General features: G+C 29.3%; 1 long non-coding RNA gene across 1 annotated transcript in view; it reads right to left on the reverse strand.

Moving 5' to 3' along the window:
• Positions 1 to 12,519: 12,519 nt before the first annotated feature.
• Positions 12,520 to 23,658, reverse strand: part of LOC128202351 (uncharacterized) — a 29,597-nt gene continuing 18,458 nt past the window's right edge. The window contains exon 3 of the long non-coding RNA XR_008253727.1: positions 12,520 to 12,539. This is a non-coding gene — a long non-coding RNA (uncharacterized LOC128202351). The remainder of the gene's footprint in view (positions 12,540 to 23,658) is intronic.

The raw sequence follows: 23,658 nt of genomic DNA on the forward strand, positions 1-23,658 counted from the left end.
TTTCAGTGGGTCGAGTCGGACAGTAAGGTGCCAATCGTCAACAATTCGAGCTGCCCGACTTTGAATGCGGTCTAACGGAAGGAGCTGGTACTGTGGCGCTTCTGCCCACAGGTGAGAACAGTATTCTATATGTGGCCTGATTTGAGCTTTATACAGTTTCAGGCGGTGTTCCGTCATAAGATACCGTCTCACCATATTGAGTACCCCCTACTTTTTGAAAGCTATCTTAACTTTTTCCTCCAGATGACCACAAAACTGGACGTCGCTAGTATATCAACGTCAAGAATTTCCAGACTCGACTTATTATCGAGGGAAGTGCCCTGAAAGTGAGGAGATACGACAAACGGCGTCTTTTTTGCGATGAATGCGCAGACTTGTGTCATCTTAGGGTTGAAGTGTACAAGATTGCGTTCGCCCTAGATCGAAAGTTTGTTTCGGAGCTCATCGGTATGTGTCTGCGAGATCATTGCATGACCGGTGTATAATGCATCTCCTGTACTGTCATCCGTATGGCAATGAATATCACTGATTTGTAACATATCATTGATATGCAGAAGAAACAGTGTCGGAGATAGTACGCAGCCTTGCGGGACACTAACATTCACAGCATTAAGTCAGAGCATTCTCCGTCGACTACGACCTTAGTGCTACGTTCCTTGAGAAAACTGGCGACCCAACTGCATAATCTCAGAGACAACTCAAACGAAGGTAGTTTTAAAATTAGCGCTTTATGCCACACCCGATTAAAGGCTTTCGCAATATCCAGACTAGCAGCTAAAGCCTTTCTCTTATTCTCGATTGCCACTGCCCATCGGTGTGTTAAATAAACCAAAAGATCACCAGCCGAACGTCCCCGTCGAAAGCCGTACTGGTGATCACAGATCGGCTGGTGATCCTCTAGGTACTGGAGCAATTGATGGTTAATGATTGATTCCATGACTTTCTAGAATAAAGAAGTGATAGCGATAGATTACGTATTATAAACATATAATTAGTTGCTGACGTTAAATATTATCCATGCACCAGCTCGTCCTGTTTGCATCAGGCATGTCCTAGCTCCATGGCTAACTGCAATCATCAGAAGAACTATGGCTAAACGAAATAAAGCTAAGAGTCGTTAGAAGCAAAAAAAGGTCACAAGTTAACTTTGAGTTGTATAAAAAACTTCATAACATTCTCAATTGAATATGCTAAATGCCGATATATTCATTCCACTATTCAGAATCTTAACCAGCTACAAGTCTGAAAATTTCTTCAATCGATAGGAGTAGGCAATCCTTCGCACTCTTGTCTGAACAACTTGAATCTTAACTCTCTAAATTCTCATTTCTACTTCCCCTACTATTTTGAACAATCTTGATTAACACTCTTCTTTCTAACATTGCCCCTTCTGATAGTCATTCCTTCGTCCTCAATACCGAGTCCGAGGATGTTGTGAGAAAGACCATCCTTTCCATATCCACTAAAGCTATTGGCAGTGATAACTTAAGTCTTGACATAATTATTCCTGTATTGGAAGAGCCTGTAATTACATATATTATCAGTTTATCTATCACTAGCAATGCTTTTCCTTCATAGTGGAAATAAAAAAAAAATATTTTCAAAATTCCTTTTCCAAAATACTTAATAATACTTAATACTATGCACTTACTATATGTATTGTATAAGTGTATATATTGTATATATTATTATTTATTATGTTTTTGTACATTTATGTGTATATATATTTATTTACAATTTTCATATGTTTATTTTGATTGAATTCCGTTTATCTTGTATACTATTTTTATATAATTTCTGTTTACCTTTTTTCCTGTATCTTTCCTGCACTTCTTACCCGTCAATCGTTTTCCCTCTCAATGTACTGGATTGGCTGGAAGAGATCTCTTTTAAAGTCAAATTAACTATAAAGAGTAAAATCTTTATTTTATTTATTTTTATTTATCTGTCTTAGTTTGCCATTTAGTGTGAAAGGGCTTTAAAGACAAAGTTTACTCAGTGCATCTGATCTAGTAAGCTGTACCAGTTACGTAACAGTCTATCGATTTACCAATTGTAATCCTACAGACGGGTTCATGTCAATATTTTTCATGTATTCGTTGTGTTACAAAATATACTATTTGTTATTCACTAAATGTAGTAATATGTGATAGATTTTAGTATTATTCGCTCGTCAATATATTTTTATTTTATACTCAGTGATCCATTCGTTTACGGAGTAAGAACATATGAATTATGTGGTAGCCTTAGTTTATTCTACTAATTAGTTAACTAAACTAAGCCTCACTGTGCTTCGTTTCTATAGTTACTAAGTCTTAGTCACTAAGGCAATGAACCACAGTTTATGAGTGTAACAGAAGGAATATTCAAGATAAAGTTTTATTCCAAATAAAACTACTTGGATGAAGCGGTAATAGGCTATAATTCTCTTCTCTTATAAGAGGAGATCTGTGCTTTGTGGTGGGACTCTAATTATGTAATGTGTATGATGACATTAAACATGTAGGTACCATTTATATGGATGATTAAAATCATCTATTACACATATAATATCGGTATTGGTCTTGACATAACCGATATATGTGGAACTTTAAATACAAAACAATAACAAAATAAATTTGTTCAGCAATTTAACGACGGTGAAGACAACCAGATAGGGTTAGTTACTTTAAGTTAGAAGTCAACCCTATCAGCTAGAATTCTACGTCGTTCTTCTTAAAAATTTTCCTGAATTCATTCCTATGGTTTTGTGCTTTATTGGTGTTTCGCCATTCTTTTGTGTTCATACTATATTATTAGCATATGAATGAATGAATAAATGAATGATTATTTGCTCATAGATGGATGAACTATTCCATATACATTTAAAATATTTAAATATATTTACAAATTGCCATATTTATATTATTTATTATTACCTAATATTATATTTTTATAAATTGATTTGTTATAAATCACCCCCGCCTTCGTCCTAGTACAGGTGCCATCGTTTCATTCATGCAACCTCTTTCCCACGATTCGGTTATTATATTCATGCATTGTGTACCGACCCTTACAAAAGGTTCAGGGGTGAGGCATACAGGTAGTAGGTAGGCAGTAGGTGTATTATCTAAAATACGTTATGACCGTTCAACGAATTTCTTACTTCAGTATGTACAATGAGCTTTCAAATTTTTTTGTGTTATGACCTCGTTGAAGAATGTATTCAGTTTTAGATTGAAAAATTCATTTATTAAAATTAAATACTCAATTATATAGCTTCAGATTGCATACTAAAAATATCATTATGGTGTATAAAATATATATTTAAGTATATCTTAAATCTATATAGGAGTACATTATGTATAGGTATTCTTATTTTTTAAATATAAAGAAAAATAACTGTAGTTTGTGTTCGCGTATTACCTATATTAATAATAATATGTAGTATAAAAAAATACAAAATTTATACAATAGAATATTATATCTAGGCATGTTAAATGCCATTTAAAGCGAACCTGATTTTTTTATAAGTCACGTATACATGTTTATACAATATAATTAAAATGTTATAATTAATAATTGAAATAGTACCCTATTCCAATTATTAATTATAAAATTTTTATATCAGTAATATTTATCAGCTACTGCGGTTGCTGGCGAATGTAGCACTCGACATGCACATACTTCGCCAAGCATTTTATAATTCTTTATAAATATTTCTATAGTCAAACTACAATATAACAAAATGACAAGGAAGTCAGTAACAATGACGGAAGAACCGGAAGGTATTCGATTGTTATGGTAGTTAGCATTGTGTGGCCTCTTTAGTACGTGTCATAGGTACAGACTATCTAGGTCTTGTTAGGTTGTTCTATGGTAGTTCGTAGAAAACAATAGCTGTTATAAAACAGGGTTAAATTTTAAGAGTTACATCGAATGTAACCTACATTTCACCACATATGTTTGTAGATTTATGTACACAGTAGGATATCATAATAGATGTTACACTACAATAAAAACAATATGAAAATACTATATAATGTAATTATATGTAATAAAATACGTATATAATGTAATATACATACGAATAAAAATCATAATTTGAATACTGTTGAAAATTTTACTTTTTTAATGTAATAAAATTGTGTGTTTATAATAAATACACAGCGAGACAAAATTATAAAATTGATTACTGTTTTTAACATACATTTTTTAATTGAAGAATAGATGCTAAAAATAGTAAACTTTAAATGTATGCATGCCCGGATCTTTGGCACAACATGTAACGTAAACTGCTTAGAGAACGGTAGGTCGTTAGATTCATCATGATAGTGGATATGCTGTATGTGTCTCGTAACAGTAGTGTAAAATTAATATAGTATAACGATGAACTATAAAAAATCAGTAAAATTTATGTTCTATATTTTAAAGTTAACAATATTAGATTTAAATAAATGAGACATACAAGTGATTAATTACATTAAACAGAAATATATGCTTATATATACAATAAGAAATTCTTTTCAATAAATAGAGATTGTAGATGTTTTATATATTTACTATTAAACAACAAGAATCATGTATATTTATTTACTTTATATTTATATTAAATAATGTTATTTACAAGGTTTATTATACTGTAGTAAATTTATTATTAAGCGACTTTAAAATGGGAGGATGTTCTAAATTCGCCTACGTTTACTGGTTATAAAAAGATTTTAAAAAATTTATACTTTTGCAATGGGTATAATTCAGTATTGGTACTATATACATTTTTTTTATAATTAAAATACTTACTTTTTTGGGATAAAATTTTAATTTATGAGATTATAAAATGATGACAGTCTTCTTTTAGTGGTTATTTTTGATTTCGTGAAATTAATTAAGACCTTATAATCTTCTAATTTCTAAACTTTAATATAATACAAATCTATTCAATTGTACATTAGCCATGAAAATTTAAAAGATATTAATGTAAATATCTGTTAATACTGAATTTAATCAAAAAACTCAAAGCTATTAAAACACGTATGTTTAAAACGAATGCAATAATTATTAGAAGTATAAAGCACTCACGTTGTTAATGTTAATGATACGATGTTGTTGACGATAAAATTATATAGCAATAATTATAACACATGCTTACAACTTTATTCCTAAAGGGCGTGTCAGAAAAAATATATTCTATAATAAATTGCTAGTTATGATATTATGGGACATGTATGCATATTAAATTAAACCGAACAACAATTGTTTATTCACCATAAATCTTTCTGTGCATCCATGTTGTGGTTCATTTTATCTCCCATAAATTTTCATGTATCGTAAACTTTAATTATTAAATTACAAAACGTCAAGATGCGGAAATCATGAAGGTGATCGTGATTGCAATAAATAAATGGGAATAAAACATGAAACAATGGGTTGGGTTATTGAACTGTAATAACATTTTGGTGAAGGTCCCTAGATACGAGGTCGAATTATTTCGAAGCGTGCATTATAGTTGCCAAAAAATAAAACTAATGGGCGGACCAGCAATCTCTATGTGCTGGAGGCATTCAATGCCGCGTTGGCGAGTGTCCGCATCTTTGCTTGTACTACTATAATATTCTATTCTGAAAATATACATCACTGATTTTGATTAACTGACCCTGTACATTGTCTGCGAGACCGGGATATGTTGACTGATCGTGATAAAAAGCCTACGTCCTTCTCCTTTTTACTGTTTCATTGATTGTATAAAATTATACGATGATTGATCGAGTCGTTAAGAAATAATAAACTAACTTTTACATTAAGAATATTAGTAAGGATAAATTATCTAATAATTACATGTAGTGCAAGGAAGTGCGTCTGTAACAAATTTCATTAAAATCATGTAAATTTATCTAAAAAAATATGTATTTTGTATTTTATAATTTCTCTTTTGTCAGTAAAGTTAATATATTATTTTTAAAGTATAAACTCTGATATAAATGCTTATAAATATTGCAAATGTATTTTTATATTTTAATTTTAAATGTGGGCGTTAATGTATATTCATTGTACTGCGAAAATTTACCGAATCTTATATTCTTTATACATATTGAGTTGTTATACGTTGATTAATGACAATATGAGCGTCTATTCTACCAGGATATAATGTATAGTATATAAATAGTTTTTATATATATATATATATATATATATATTTACTATTGGACTTCAGTAACATTTATGAGAACGATACCTAGATTTAGATATTGTGGATAATTGTACAGTTTGTTTGTTTGGTACTTTACCCTTAACCATCAGTTAAGCCATATGCTTATTAGCCGAATTTTGATTACTATCTATGTAGTATAAAAAATATCGTGCAGTAACCAATAAACATTTAGAAACATTCTGTTTTTCAGGGTATTTTGACATTATTTGTCGCGAAACCATTCGTAGTTTCTTATTAATTTCAGCCTAAATCAAATACATTAAAAGCAAGAAACATTAAATTACTTAGTATTAACTTTCCAGGTACAAAATCATAAAAAATACTAAAAAAAAGATAAGAGAAATGTCAGTATCGATATTTTAAATAAAATTCAATCGACTCTTACATTTTTAATGAAAATAATTCCTGCAAAACAAGTAAGTGTCTTTGTTATGTAGTCTGACTCATACTTGCATTAGCAGCAAAGGTTACGCGGTCGATCTGATATCCATAACTTAGTCTCGATCTGTCCTGTTTTCTCCTTCCACATACTTTCGCTTCTGTATAAGCTTCATACTCTATGGTGCAAAATGTATTAATGTGAACAGTATATTATGTAAGAAGTATTTTTTTCCTATTTATATCATTATATTAATGAGGGTATCATAAGATATTTTACACATATTTAATACTCACTTAGTTCATTTAGTTCTTTAATCTTCATTGTCATATTAAAACCTAAATAACGGTTCACCAATCTGGAGCTCTGAATTCTGTTTTCTCCCTATTTTAGGTCGTATTCTTTAATTTCCTAAAAACTATTTGCCTATTAAGTATATATAAGATGGATATTGTACTGAACATTTTTATATAAGAAATATCTAATTATTTTCATTATTATTTTTATATTTAGGTATTAATTTCATACATAAATATTTTTTAGAGAAAGTCATTATTTTCGATATCAATACCTAAATTAACTAAAAATATATTGATAATAAAAAGTTATTTCAATATACTATAAGGTTAACGTTTTTAAAATGGATTCAATAGTTATGTTCTTAAGATTCAATGATTAGTGAATATACATAATTATGGAAATTGATATATTAAATTGACAATTTCGTTGTTTTTTTTTTCATTATTTTCCTTCCAATTTTTTAAAACTTCTTAATATGTACGAACAAATATAATTAATCTACTAAATTTTATATTTCCCGTTTGATTTGTCATTTTATAAATTTATTTTAAGCTACATTTGATTGGTTTTATTATCCGAATCTATAGTAAATTACATAGTAAAAATTTGACCCGGATCATTTAAAAACGTTGTGTACCTATCTATTCTTTAGTAAACTCTTATGAAGTTATGTAATTTCTATGAAGCTTGAAGGCATTAAATTTTAACTGTAATAAAATAAATCAAGAGTTAAGGCAGTTATTATTTGCTTTAGTATAGAGCGTGAATTCGTTATTTTATCTTTATGGTCGGTGAATTTTTGTGAGAAATTTACAAATTCTCACGTTTTTTGGACTCTTTATGTATCTATGAGTATAGCATAAATGTAATTGTAACGTCAACGTTAAGGAACTTCTAGAAGAAAAACAAATACTTTATGAAAATAATCTGGAAAGGTTAATTATAAATTAAATAACTTTCCTGATAGAAGATATTTAAAAAACTAGATGATTACTGGTGAAAAATAAAAAAATAAAAAAATAATAAATATCTTAACGTATGTTCCACAAAAAAAAATTGACAGCGTAATACCTATATCATAAAGTTTTTTTTTTATAGCAAATCATCAGTAATTTTAAAAAATAGGTCAAGAATAATAATAATAAGAATAAAAACTGCGCTCGTAATTCAGATTATTAAAATGCAAAGCAAAAGAAAGGAGAGAGAGAAATTATTTGAAAAAATGGGGTTCTTCAAAAAGGTTTAAGGTAAAGAGGTTTTTTCAGGATCGGCAACGCGCGCGTATTGCAGGCATTCAAAGGCTACGGTAACCACTTACTATTACGTGGGACGTATGCTTGATTGCCACCTACGTAGTATACAAAAAAAACTATATTTGGCACAGATTTTTTTTTCAATAAAACATTGTACAAAGCATGCATGTAAGAATTTTTTGCCATCACCATACGGATATGTAAATACCATACTGACGAAAGTATGAAAATATACCAATAAGAATATTTTTTATATATCTATGCATTTAATAAAAAATACTTCTTTGTATGCATGTAATGCCAATAAAATATTCCATTGTACTGTGAGTGCCATCTAGCAGGAATATAGCGAAGTTATATACATCACAATATTCTGTAACACACATATAAACTTGTCGATGAACGTAACGCTTACACGTTCACTTCCAATACTCACACAGACGTATAGACATAGAAAAACAAGCATTACGCACTCATACAAACGCAAGTTGTTACAGCCTCTTACGTGAAGAACGTAAGCGACTGCGGAACTCAAGATGGCTGACATTGGCAATGGCGGGTCATTGAACCATGCGCGCGCTCAGCCTTCGAAGCTTAGATCTGGTATTAGAGAGGTTGTTATTTTCCGTCATGTTTTTATTTCACTCAGAAGTTGTTTTGTGCTACAATGTTTTTTGTTCGTCTATATAAGTATTATTCATTTAGAACTGCTGATAGTCTCAATTTCATCATTACGATGTTTTATTGAGCAAATTTAATTATTCAGTCACCTATTGATACATCGATATAAACGCCTTTTCTTCACTTACAGGGCTAGTAAAAGAAGATATGTACAATACACTTATCTATAGCTCATTATTGTATTATTAAAAATCTGTAATAGGTTTGAGTATAATCTGTAGCAGATTTCTATAGGACTAAGTAGTTTACCTTATTAGGAACTATAATAGATATCAAGACGAAGAAGTGCTGTTCATAAATCATAATTGTAAACGTAAAAGTTATAATGAGAACATGAATAAATATTATCGCTCTGAGCTTATCTACGTCTATAAATCCAATTACTATTAGGTACGCTATAACCATCAGATAAGGTTCTCAAAGATTCTCTGTTGCATAAAAACTGTTGGACAGATCCGGATTGATAGAACGCGGTAGTAAGAAAGGTAATTTGAAAAGAACAAGAACGTGGTGTTTTGCGGTAGTGGCGCCGCTGAGCGGCTGCCGGCCACAACCGCGGAATGTAGCTCAAGCTAACGGTGCGCGCGCGCCGCGAAAAAACTCAAGTTCACTATCACGGTAGATTGCGCGCCGCCATTACCGCGCGGTTACGTTGTCGTCGGCTAAGAATTATGCGGACTATGTAACTTAACATATTACACAAGATGCAAGAAAAATATATATTACTCTCTGTTTAATCCAATATGATTAATTTGTTAACTACATTTTAATACATTCAAGTTATTTCAGTTTCTAACAACCATTTTATAAATTAATTAATTTAGAATATGAATTTTAGTATTATATTTTATGATCTAAACTAATGTTATATAGAGTATAAAGTTTTGAGTTTAGAAACTACCGGTTTAATTTTTTTTTTATTTAAAGAATACTACATTCTCAGCTACTAACATAATAGGATCTTTTTTATTTTAAAAAAGCGTGCAAAGCCAGGATTAGCCGCTGGTTATTTCACAAATGTACATATTTTTATATAAAATGAATAATATTTGTATTTAAAAATAAGATAGAGTAATTAGATAAATGGAGATTTTTGTAAAGGCAGCGAATATGTTCTAAATAATAATATAAATACTCCATCTTATTTTATATATAGATATATATATAAACTATATCTACCTGTGTACTTATAATCTACTTTGTAAAGGTTTCGTCGTTATTTTTCTTACAAAAAAATTTTATATACTAATTAAATAATGAAAATCAATTGAAGTTATATAGTAGTTATAGTAATTCTTTGCTTCTATGTTTATATACAAATGCAAAAATTAAATTAAAAAATGGGATAAAAACGATATATCGATGTTAGATCAAAGAAGTATTACAAACTTTTCCACGAATAACCGCTAATAATTACTGTCATCTAAAAATGGTAAGAATAGTAATTATTACAGAAACATAGGTTTTTGTTTTGGTTCACACTGACATTAGATTCGCTCTCGTAACGAAGCTGACTGTTAGTTATAAGAAACATCCGGTAGGCTTGTTACGAATAGAAGCAATGGAAAAATATGTCAGGGATCCGTAATAAAATCAGGAAACGCTATAATATTTAATTTAGTCAATCTCTGCATTATTATTGGTGATTCGTCAAATATTGTATTTATATATCTTTCATCTCTATCATCAAGTATTATTTAAATGAGTTTCTAACGATTAAGTCATTCATTAGACTAATTTTCCTTACTCATTTAATATACAAGAATTATATAATAAAGTTTTGTAGAATACCATTAATGCTGACGATTAAATCAGGTATCTAACACAAAAATATTTTTTCAGGATCAGAAGGTGATATTATATATCTCGTGTTAAAGGTATAAACTTTACAGTAACATATTGTACAGTAATATTTTGGAGATGGATACTGCCGTGTAGTTCCAACTGTATGTCGAGACCACACAGAATGGGCGTCGCCTTTCTTTCCCATGGGTAATCGTAAGAGGCGACTAAGGGAAATTAATGATCGAGGGATGGGCAGTAGCGTCTTCCTTAAAAATCACCAAAAGTCAAACTGCGATTGCCAATCTGCCTGCCAGGCATGGCAACTACCAGTAAAATTCTCCCCAGTAGTAAACTGTCATAAGGAACGCTCTCGTTTCTTAAGGTAGTCCATGAGAGTTCAGTTCAGCAATGAATAGATAATGGCTGAAATGATGATGATGATGATTTTGGAGATCACATTGAAAATTTTGATGTCCATGTTATTTCACTAACATCTCTTGAAGATTATATAGTTATGTCTTTCGGGCTAGAAATTTTATTGATTTTATGACCTTTCGGATATAAAACACGAATTTTGCTTTCGCGGATTTTTCGGTCAGTACCTTTATTACTGTTTGTAATTGATAAAATATGTAAATAAAAATAGTTTAATACTTTTTATACAATGACATCTATATAATAAACTATTGTGATTTTAAAGTCAATGTTTAGAATATAAATCATTAAAGTAGCAAATTTTAAAAATTATAGTGTTTAAAAAATACAGAACCCTATGTTTTTGTTGAAAATTTGTTTTGTCAAGAATTTGTGGGCAATATTATCTGGAAGTATTCAGTATTATGACTGTTATGACGTGGGAACTGGCATTGTTCTATCATGTATAATGGTGGGTAAACATGCTTACTCTTAATACGTTAATTATGACAACTTTGTACGTATATTTTACTTGCGTGTACACTAAACACCCATATACAGATTATGAATGAATTGTTTAAGACAGTGATAGATTGGATTCAAATGATCGTTATGGCATTGTTTTATTCTACAAGTTCTTTATCACGGTAATTTCTAATAGCTGTGCTTGAGATTTCGTTCGTTTAAATTAATAATAAACTTCCATCACTATTTTATTTGTACAACATTTTTTCACATAAAATTATTTTATGTACAGTTTTGTCTTTGTTACGATTCTATTCTATGTGTAAGGACTCGGATTTTATTATACCTATATGTAAATTATAAAAAGACCTAATGAATGCAAATTGCTTTATTTGTAAGTACTTCAGTTAAACATTATTCCACGGGGACGTATTTATAGAATAAAATATCTTATACGTTAATCTGAACTTAATGTATGTGTATTTTGTAGTTCTATATCTGTTTAATTTATATGTGATTATAAGTATATATCTTTATGTCAACATCTTCAGAATAGATAATTCAAAACACTTAGTTCATATCGAATGGTTTTCTACTATTATAAATTAAACCTAATAATCATCCCTTATTGGCATTGTACATAAAACACAAACAATAAAAGAAACGCAAATAATTACAATAGGTTTACTTTCGATTAATAGGAAACCATAACAATTAATATAAAAATGACAATCATACTAGATATGTATATAGTTAAATATTTCAAATTATTTAGTTTGTCAAGATATATAGGTATAGTTACTTCTAAGTAACTTTTTATAAAAAATTTGAAAATCATAAAGAAATGAATTACAATGAAATTAAAGCTTGATGGATAAATAAAATAAAAGTGTAAATTTGTCGCCTTTTGCAGTTTTGTATAGAGACGTTTTTAAAGACGTCATACGTACAAGTAAGTACGATATACCTGTTATAAGGAATAGTGCACGAGCGTGGGAGTCCGCCGCAGGTGCGGCGAGTGCGTTTCCTACTCGTCCAGCAGATGCATTTGCCATAGATCACTGTTGTATTAGATCTGAAACAAATCTAGCTATCAATCTATTAGTTCTTACAAGCAGATGTAGGTATTACATAGATATTTACCAGATTAATATAATGTTATTTACTAGTATCTACTTTTAAATGTAGTTTTATTTATGTGTATATATTAATGTCTAATATGATAATGTGATAAAGCTTGATTGATTAATCACTGTTTCAATTATTGTAGATACTTAATTAAACAATTTTTTTTTTATACTAATGAGGTGGCAAACAAGCATACGGTCCACCTGATGGTAAGCGGTTACCCATGAACGACGCATTACCAGGAGTATTACGTGCGCGTTGCTGATCCTGAAGAAACTTCTTTACTCCCCTTTTGAAGAACCCATGCTGTAGTCTCTTGAGAAAACCTCGACAGGGAGCTCATTCCATAACTGAGTGTTCGTGGGAGAAAACATCTTAGGAATCGCGTTGTACGCGACCATTTAGGCTGTAGGGTATGAGGGTGAACTTTCTTAATATAGTAAATTCTTTATATTGCTATCTGTATCATGTTATAATTGGGTTACTATTGTTATGTTAGACTTATTAAAAAAACGTTATACTTTTAAATACATAATCAGGACTTAACGCGATGTAAAAGTCTTTACAAATAAGTAGTACCTACATACCTGTTTCTTTATTGCCGACGTTTCAACGTAGATTGCACCACGTAGAAGCAGGTATGTAGATACTATTTACCTGTTAAGGCTTTCACATTGCGTTAAGTCCCGATTGTGTTTTTAAAATATGCGTAAATAACGCGATAGTTTAAAATTAACTATCATTATAAATGTTGATATTATTTTAAAAGTAAGTCACTTTTGAAACTTAAAAATTTGCTTTCACAGTTTTGGTAATAATTACTGCATATCATACAATATTTTTGGAAAATCATCTCCAGTAAAGGTTTGTTGCCTGTCTGATGTTTGTTTATATCTATGCATACTCGCATAATAATCTGATATCTATGGCTTTTTGCTATATGGTTAGATGTTCTTGCTAGTAATATTGGTATTTTTAAGTGTATGTACACTTGAAAATAATGCAGACTTTTTTTATCTTTTATCAAAATTGTTTCCTAGTACAAAAAATTACTTTACATAAAATGTACGTAAATATTCTCTATACAAATAATTGTAAATAAAAATAAAACCTTATACAATCACACCTGTTCAATCAGGTTATTTCAATAAAAGTATTTTTTTCAATGTAAAATTTGATACACAAGGTGCAAAACATAAAGAAACTGAACACCTTATTAGCATCCCACGCCCGCAGCAATCCTTCCGCTCAAAACAAAGAAAAATCAATATGCGATAATAAGGCTCAAAATTACGGACTTAGAAATTCATTCTTGACCTACCATCAGCTGCCTTATCGACCCATATGTTACAAAAATATGGGTCAATTATTATAATATTGCTTCTGAAATGTAAGATTTAACATTACAGACTTAGAAGCTATTATTGTGTCACTTTTACTTTTACGTCTCTATTGCTTCGCTCCGAAATGGACAGTTGTAATGAATCTTTTAGAACAAGGGAACGGATTGGTTATTATTTTGTATTTAGATGGGACAGCTGCAGGTGTCTAAAATTGGTCATTTGTTAAAAGTAATCTAGATGCACCGCATTGAGTTATTTTCCACATTAAAAAAGAAAGTGTTTCTGAAAATAATGGCTTTAGCACTGAATGAAATAATAGTGCTATAATTTTACGTCCTTTTAACTTTGATTGAAATTGATAATTTGCATAAATTAATAATATATATCTATAATAATATTAATATAGAAAGGTAAGATATATGCCATAATTTGATTACTGAATTATTTAATGAACATAATTTGTAGCAACCGAAACACTTAAAATCAAAATAAATAAAAAACCTAGTTAATAATGAATAATTGTCGGCCAAGACTTTTTTGTTAAAATACATTTTAAATTAAATATTAAAACCACAGTGTGACTGTGTTTGTTGAATTTGTGTCTAAGTTATTATCCGACAAAATAAAACCTTTATTTTCTCCTCCGTAGGTAAAAATATTTCGACGGACAAAAAAACGTATCGAAGGTATTCCTTCTTAATTTCTCTTCTTCTATCGTATAATTATATTATGAAACCTTAAGGATATTTTAGTTTTTAAGATTAATATACAAGATAAAAATACAAATATATATTTTATATTATACAAAATTGCATGTATGACGCAAAATATTAAATATTAAAAAATATATAAGGATATTTAATAAATTTAGAAATATATTGTAAATCAGTTTATAGGTTTATTTATATAATTGTTAACAAGAGATTAATTAGTAATTACAGTTAAGGTGTATATGGATATAAGGTGTGTAATATAGAAATATAACGATATTTCCATATTAATATTTAATCAATAAGTGACTGTTTGACACATATGTATAAAATAATCCTAATTTTTATGTTTGTGACAGTTTGATTTTTAATATGTTTCTGTTCGCTGTTTATTTTCTTTGTAAAAATAGACATAATAATAATCATTCGTAATTAACAACAGATTAATTATGAATGCTTAATATTGTATTAGCTGACGAATCCTTTAACATAATGACAGGTCACTACTATCTGGTGACTTGTAACACAGGTTCTTCTAAACCTACCGCAAGCACCTGTCTCTCACAAAATTGGTCTTCATATCAAATTGTACCTCAAGTTGTTACTTTATTCTACCTTTTGTGAAGAGAAAATAAACCATTCATTCATTCATTCATGAACAAAAAATAATAACCATCATAAACAGTAAAATATAATGAAATTAAATTTGTTGAGATTTTCAACCGATTTCCAAAAGAAGGCGGTTCTAAATTCTGTTGTATTTTTTTACGTTTGTTATCTCATAACTTCATAAATTATTAACCGATATGGAAAATGATTTTTTATCTGAAAGGATATACGATCGATCTCATACAAAATTAAACAAATTCGGATTAATAGTTTAGTTATTAAATCAAAATAACTGGTTTTGTCACAACTGTAGTCGGTTTTCATGTAGGTATATTTTTTTAATTTTCAGATATAAGATTATAATGAGGTTGTGTCTAAGTAGAGTGTTAATATATTAAAGTTTTTTTTTTTATGTAAACATCAATCATTTCATGTATTCCCACGAACATCATTTGCTTTCCCTTTTTTTTCTATTAATAACGTGCTATATTTTCTAAGGTTTTTTATTCCAATAGTGAAGAACACATAAAAAGTCCCTTTCGATTTCCGTCCAGGCGCCATCTGCCTTTATTCCTGTCATGTGTTTGTTTAGATTTATATTTTTTCAATATTCTCCGAGATTTCACCGGAAGTCCCTGGGGTCTGTCAATGAATATGGTTTAACATTTAATTTTATGCATTATAATAGACCCAGGGGATGCTTATGAATTCTTGGCTGGTCATTAAATAGTTCAGATTGAAATGAAGAGAAAGAAACAAAAAATCCAATGAGTTTTTTTAATTTAAGGTTGTAATGACGATAAATTTGTTTCCCAACCAGACAATGGAATATGAGCCGTATGTACGTACGTATACGTAAATTTTAAAATACAACTGCATAATTTATTAATATTTGCTACACTGTTGGACTATTAAAATTTTTATTCAAATATTTAAAATAACAATACTGTAACAAAAAGTAAACTAAACTAATTATTTTCATGACGAAGTAACTTCATCTTTTTACAAAAATCTAATCTGATGAATAGTTTGCATTGTTTTAAATTTGATAATTAGTATGTAGTTTAGATTATTCTTTCTCTTACAGCTATAAAGGATACATTGTTTTTACCATAGTCACTCTCTGTCATAAGATTTTAAGAAAGTTTTATTATACAATATAAACACATTCCTTAGCGTGAAAAAAGGAAACATTATCGTCAGAAAGGAGGTAAAGATCAAGGAAGCGGCTTCTTTTGACTTTCTTAACAAGTATTATATAATACTTTCTTAGTTATGATAAGATTTTGTACAAAAAAAGAATAGTGTCCATGCAGGTAAGTGTAGATGAATAGAAGTTTGATTGTCAGCTATTGTCATAAACGAAATTTAGTTAACTACATACATGTTTATACCTCATTCTATTTGTATAGTGTATAACTATTAGGTATATAAATAATTTAAATCAAGTAGAAAGAAACTTTTTTGTATTATGCAAATTATAAAATTTGTATACATACAATATATACGAGTATAGTAATTTAATGTATTTGGAAACAGTAGTTTACACATAAAGCTAAATATTAATTAATCTTGTAAAGTGGAATTAATCTTTTGGCTATATACCTATATATGTATATACTATGACATTTTACCTGCAATTTCATATGCTTCAATTCTGCAAGAAGGTGTTCTATAAAACGTGCGAAAAGTAAAGACGGTAGCAGATTTCGCGAGAAATGATGAATTGCAAATATCTCACACATATCGTATTTAGTCACCGGAAGAAACGCAACCCTTAAACACAAAAACTACAACTTTGAGGTAATAGTGTTTCCGAAAAATAAAAGGTCCGTTGTTTCCTGTATCCACTACTATTGATCATTTTGATAGATATACGTTCACTATCATTTATATCGGGATTGACAGGACAAAAATATTCATTTACTTCAATTAAAAGTAAAAATATTTACGTAAGTTAAATTAAAAATAAAGACATATTATTTACAAAATTCAAGATCATTAATAAATCAATTTGAATATTAATAAAAAAAACTACATTAAAAGTACAGTTAACTAAATCATTTAGAAAGAGCAATATCTCCAATTAATCTATTATTATTATAACATAGATATATGTATACAAATCTTTATAAATTACATTGACGTTATAAAATTTTATTTTTAGTACTTATTCTGTATAAAGTTGTGAATAAAATTAGCTACTAGTAAATACTTAATGGAATGTATATTAAGCTTATTTTAGTTTTTGTTTCCTTGAATCTAATAAACATAATAATGCAAAAAAATAAACGGCGCTTATAATCCCATTATACTAATTCAATTTTGATTACATATTTAATTTAATATTTTGCTACCACCACTACACTTATCTATATCTATAATCATTGATAAAATTCCCTACACGATTTTTAGACAATTCAGACAATTTAAAGAAATAACTGGATGGAACTATTGTTATTTTTTTTTTATTTGTAGTTTTAAGGACCTCGTTTCCTTACGTTGATCCTTTGTTCTTGTCCTACGTTGACAAAGTTTTACAAATTAAAAATATTGTTTCTTTTTTTGTTGCGAACTGATGAAGAATTGTTTAGGAAAAAAATTTTCAAATACAAAAAAGATAATAGAAAAAATAAAACAAAAAGTAATCTTTTAGTATACTGTATTGCAAAAAGTCTCTGAAATTGTGGTGGTACTACAAATGAAGATTTAGAAAAAAAGGTTAGTCGTGACTAGGAACGCATCTGGCGGGGTTCCCACGATCAACGAAAGGATTGCTGGGGCGCCCGGTGTATTGAGGCTTTTATCTCGGCCTATCAGATGTTTTTCCGTTTTTACTACTATAATTTAATGATTAAATTATTTAGGGGAACATATCTTGTATGACTAATTAATAGATCTAACCGTGCTACTATTCGTTAATTATAATAATAATTTTTTTATTATTATTATATATTTTTATTATAATGGCATCATTACACACTTATTTTTTAATTACATTAATAAATGGAATATTAATGATGACAGAAAGGTTTTTGTAAAACGTTTATAATTATAGTCATCAAGTTTGAAAGAACAACTAGATAGAACAACTCGCAATATGTAATACATATATGCGTCATATTCTGCCTCTCTTAATTTAAGACAAATGTGACATATATGTATACATATATATCACATATATGCATACCTACATATATATCACATATATGTATAAATGTATGTCACATATACATATATGTTTGTAAATTATGTATTACATGACACACTAATGGATTTACATATATGGACAAATCGTCATAAAATTTGGGATATATATTTAGTATGCAGAAGAATATAGATGACTTTTTATCCTGGTCACGTGAACAAATTCATGGACACAGCTAGTTCAACATAAATTAAAATAATTTAATACTAATCAATAATTATCATAAACAGACATATTTATGTCTCAATCATACACTTTACATTTTCACAGTACACTTTTTTATAACAACGAGTAATCTTCATATTATTTTTCTATGGAACATTACAAAACGCTTTCGTATGATATAATTTTACCTACAGTGCATTCTGTACGACAAACTACGATGACGAAAGATAATTTTAAACGGTAAACTTCAACTTGCACAATTGTATTACTCTTTGACGGCGTTGATGTCTTTTCTAGAGACCGTACGCTACTGTTGGTTAGTACAGGTTGATTTTATAGTTAAATATGTTAATACGCGACGTTTATATTATACTTTTAATATTATTATTACATAATATGTATTAGCAATGTAATACACGAGTACTTACAATGTAAGTACGAATTTATATTTTTTGATTTTTTGATTTTTCATATTTATATAAAATAATGCAGCCGCTTAAAGAAACTTTACCGAGTCTTATTGTATTAGAAATAATTGTCAATAAAATAGATATACAATGCGAATATTGATAGGTACAAGTACCATAAGAGAACTAGATCGAGATCTATTATGATCAGATAGACTGTATTCTTTCTGAAGGAGGAGTCAAGAGTTTCTAGATCCAGTGTTCATACCATGAGGTAAATTATGAAGTGCAGAAAGCAAGAGATATATACACGAATAGAGATTTTTGACTGTCGGTTCTTTCTGCCTACCCCACAAGAGATTTGGTGTGAGATATAGATAGATATAAGAATTAATATATCGTTATATTAAATATTTTTTGTATTATGATAGATAAAAAATGTATAACAATTTACTGCTTGGGATAATACTTTTTTCTACATAGTTTTTGTGTTTATAACAATACATCAGTAGATAGACATATAATGGACATAAAAAATATATGAAAAGATACCTAAAGAACTTTAGGTATCTATGCAATTTCTATAATTTAGGAATACACGTTTTTGTTGTTAAGTCAGCTGCAATTTTTTTATGCAACTTTGAATGGCTAACAAGCTGACGGCTCACCTGATGAAAAGTGGTAACTGTCGCCTATAGACCTGAGCAGTGCCATGGATATAACAGAGTATACTGTTTCGCCCATAATACCCCCGTTGCCATTCCTGACGACTCAGGTGTTATTCCTCTGTACCCTGTAAATTCACTGCCTATCCCAACCTTCAAATCGAAACACAGTCATGCAAACACAACTGCTGCTCGGAAGAAACACGAAAGGGATAGAGGTGCCCAAGCAAACGACTTTTGTACAAAGTCTCCCTCAGGTAAATTTCAAAACAGGTGTAATTGATGAAATTGGCACTTGTGTAAATAATTATATGATACTGAGATTATTACATAAACTAGTACAAGTGTTATTAAAAAATATTTTAAATAATTATTTTCATTAAAACAGATAAAAAATTCGAGCACAAACCAGTTTCCTAAAATTATGCATCTGCTTTTTAAATGCCGGATGGCACGAAGCATAAAAATTGCCTTTATTACGCTTAACCACCATCTCGGAACAAACATTTAGTTAAGTGAGGAGCAGAGAGCAGTGTAAATGTATTATATAGTGTAAATAATGGGTACATGCTTGCCAAATGTTGTAATTGCTAATAACAGTATTTGTATGTTATGAAAATTATTGTTAAAACATGAAATGTAAAATTGACTTACGATTTTTTAAACCTAATTTAGCTCTATGTCAAATTTTAAATATTGTTTCTTAGATAACACATATATACGAGTATACATATTTAATGCCTAAATTATACAGTGGTAATGGTAATAAACTGTTTCTTAGATACGGTTCTCTAATAAAACTATTTAGGAAATTTATTTCTAAATGTGGTTTTCGGTGATTTAGGTTTTATTAGTTTTTTGTTAGCCTAAATATATTAAAAAGACTTTAATTAAAATCACTTTAAAGATACATCATATTTTGTTACTCAACCCTAAAGACGTTCAAGACATTGGTGATTGTATGATATTTATTTTATAGTTTCATTCCGCTGCCTTATTGACGTAAATTACAGTATATATAGATCTTAGATATATTTTATTAGTACTTGTATAGGTACGAAATTTCATTCAAAACCGATACGATATCGTAACTTTTAGGAAAAGAGCACATTTCTTTTTAAAAGCCGGCAGTACACGTACACATCCTCTGGTGTTGCGGTAGTTATTTACCATCAAGAGAGCCGCATGCTTATTTGCCTCCTGTGTTATAAAAAAATGCTGTATATTCTTGATTGGGTAACAAAAAAAAATATTTTACCAATCGATCGCATTCATATTATTACATAAAATTATATTATTTAAGAACGTACCTACCCTTTCATTGTGCAAATGGCACATGACTTGCATTTTGCGACCGCAACAATATTGTATAGATTATATCAGTTGCACGAATCCTTCACAATTGTGGTCGCCAGATGATCTGCATACGGCAAAGCTGCATTTATAAAGCAATGCCCAAAAATTTCTATGAAAATATTGTTATTTATTCATTTAAACACATTGCGCATGTTTAGAAACGACCAGTCAAGGTGTAGGAACATTATTGTAATCGATCATTATTACGTAGCCACTTATGTCATTATTCTAAGTAGAACGTTTTTATTTGCACGTGTATGTGGGTCCAGATGCGTTATTGGTATAGAAAAAAAAGATTGCATTGGCGCTTCTTTATTATTATTATTTACTATCTGTATTTGGCGGTTTTCGTAGCGTAAATTATGATAAAAAATATTTTTGTCTAATCTGTGTAAATCTAGAATAATATTTAAATAGGCAACTAAATGTCTAATAATGAATGTAATATATATAAGTATGTAATTAAGAATGCTTATATAGTTGAACAGATTTATTTAAATTGAGTGTACAGTATTTTGTTTTAACATATAGTATATTTTGATTCTAATTTTTGTGGCCAATTTCTCGATGCTAATTTTCAGCACATTTAAAGGTGTGTTATTCTCTAAAAAATAACTTTATATATATAATATATTATTGTCTTAATTAAATTAATTATTTTAGGATATGTTTATATTCCTATATAAAAGTTTATCAATTAACTACCATAAACTGTCTACGACACCCTCATATAAACTAAGAATGCAGACTCAAGCACACACATGGTATTTAACATGCCGCATTATTAAGTATTCATTTCAAAAGATGAGGACTATGAAGATCGATCAAGGTACTCATGCTAAGTTGAAAGACCGATTAAATTGTTTGTACGGCCTTAATTACCGGGCAAATAGTCACGGCGGGGAGTATTGCGATATGTTTGATGAGTTTTCACCACATAGATTCAATCTCAGAGTAGCCTTTTAAGTAACTCTAGGAAGGACAGGTTTTAATTTTGTAGTATTTTTTTTGTCATAAGATATTTTCGTTAATTTTTAAAGATTTTGGAGAAGTCAATATACTTTACTCCAGCATTAGTTTTATACTAATTTCATTATGACGTGGAATAAAGTCATAAATTATTTAAAAAAAAATTAAGTACTTGAGCAGTAAGAATATATGTACTAGTACATGTTTAATCATATTACACGTCATATAAAAACGGTGAAGTTTATTTTATTATTATTATCTTAAGATTTTTTCTAGAAGTAGAATGTCTTTAATTCGCCTGTACTTTTTATGTATATTATATGAGATCTTGGCGATTTCCGAATGGATTGTGGTCATTAATTTTGCATGCATTAAATTATACAAATTTTGTTGTGAAGAAAAAATAAATAAATGAATCTCTCCATCTGAGTTTTGGTTTTCTTTTGTTGATCTTATAATTTTATTACAATTGAAGTAGCTGTTGCTTTGCAGATTTAAATCTAAATATAAAAAATGGTAGTCATTACTGAAGAAATCTATTAAAAGCCATTCTATTTTTTAACCTCCGTGACGTCCACGTCTGTGGTCCAAAGATGTTTGTCCGCAGTAGCAACTACACAGCTAAATTACATGTAGGTTCCTTTAAATGGTGACCATGATTGTATGTAGTTATTATAATTAACGGTGTCGCATGTTGTAATAGCAATACTTATAACTTTTACGCCTTTAATGTCTCATTTTAGGTGTATCGCATTTTAGTTATTTTTGGATTTTAGATCCTGTAGAAATCTATTATGTACTACTGACTGTCAAGAACTAGTAGGCCCGACAAATGTTGTTTATACTCGTATATTTAGAAGTATAACGGGAATATTATGAAATTACTATGTTTGTTGCTTCTGACAATTGTTTCGACTTCATAAAATTCGACAAATATTGTTTACATCCTTCATTAATCACTTATTTGGATAATCATTATTTTTAAAATTGGATAAAAAAATACACATTTATAAAGTATCATTCAAATGAATTGAATGATTTTGAAGAGCGATCAGTGCGTGAACGAACATCGTGACGTGGCAATTTTACAATTTAAGCTAGATATGCATGAGATTTTTTTAATCATCGTCCTTATATAGGGTATTAACGATCGGTCTATACAAACTCTTAAGATTTTATTATATACTTTTTGATACTTGTTTATTTTTAGAATGTTCTTATTTGTAATTTCATGTTAGTATTTTTTGACATTGTCTTGCTTGCTTGGTCGCTGTTAATACATTTTTCTCTGCTAAAATCCGTGTCTACATCATTTACTTGGACATCATGGACTGTGATATCTCATCACAGTCCACTGCTCCATAATATGGGGATAGTTTATCCTCACTAATATTATAATTATGACAGCGAGTTTGTTGGTTCGTCACCTCTTGGTGTCTTAACGGCTCATCAATTATCATAAAATTTTGTATTTTATAGAGTAGAATAAAGAAGGAAATCTCATTCTGCTACTAGTTACTACTATTGACTACTTTTTATTCCATTCAATCAAAATATTCTACTGCATCACAGTTAGTTTATATATAAATCAGAGATAAGTTCTTTAAATTAGATTAACTTAACTCATGGGTTTA

The sequence above is a fragment of the Galleria mellonella genome, unplaced genomic scaffold (genome assembly GCF_026898425.1).
Source record: "Galleria mellonella isolate WM207_F2 unplaced genomic scaffold, CSIRO_AGI_GalMel_v1 utg90, whole genome shotgun sequence".
Taxonomy (NCBI): domain Eukaryota; kingdom Metazoa; phylum Arthropoda; class Insecta; order Lepidoptera; family Pyralidae; genus Galleria; species Galleria mellonella.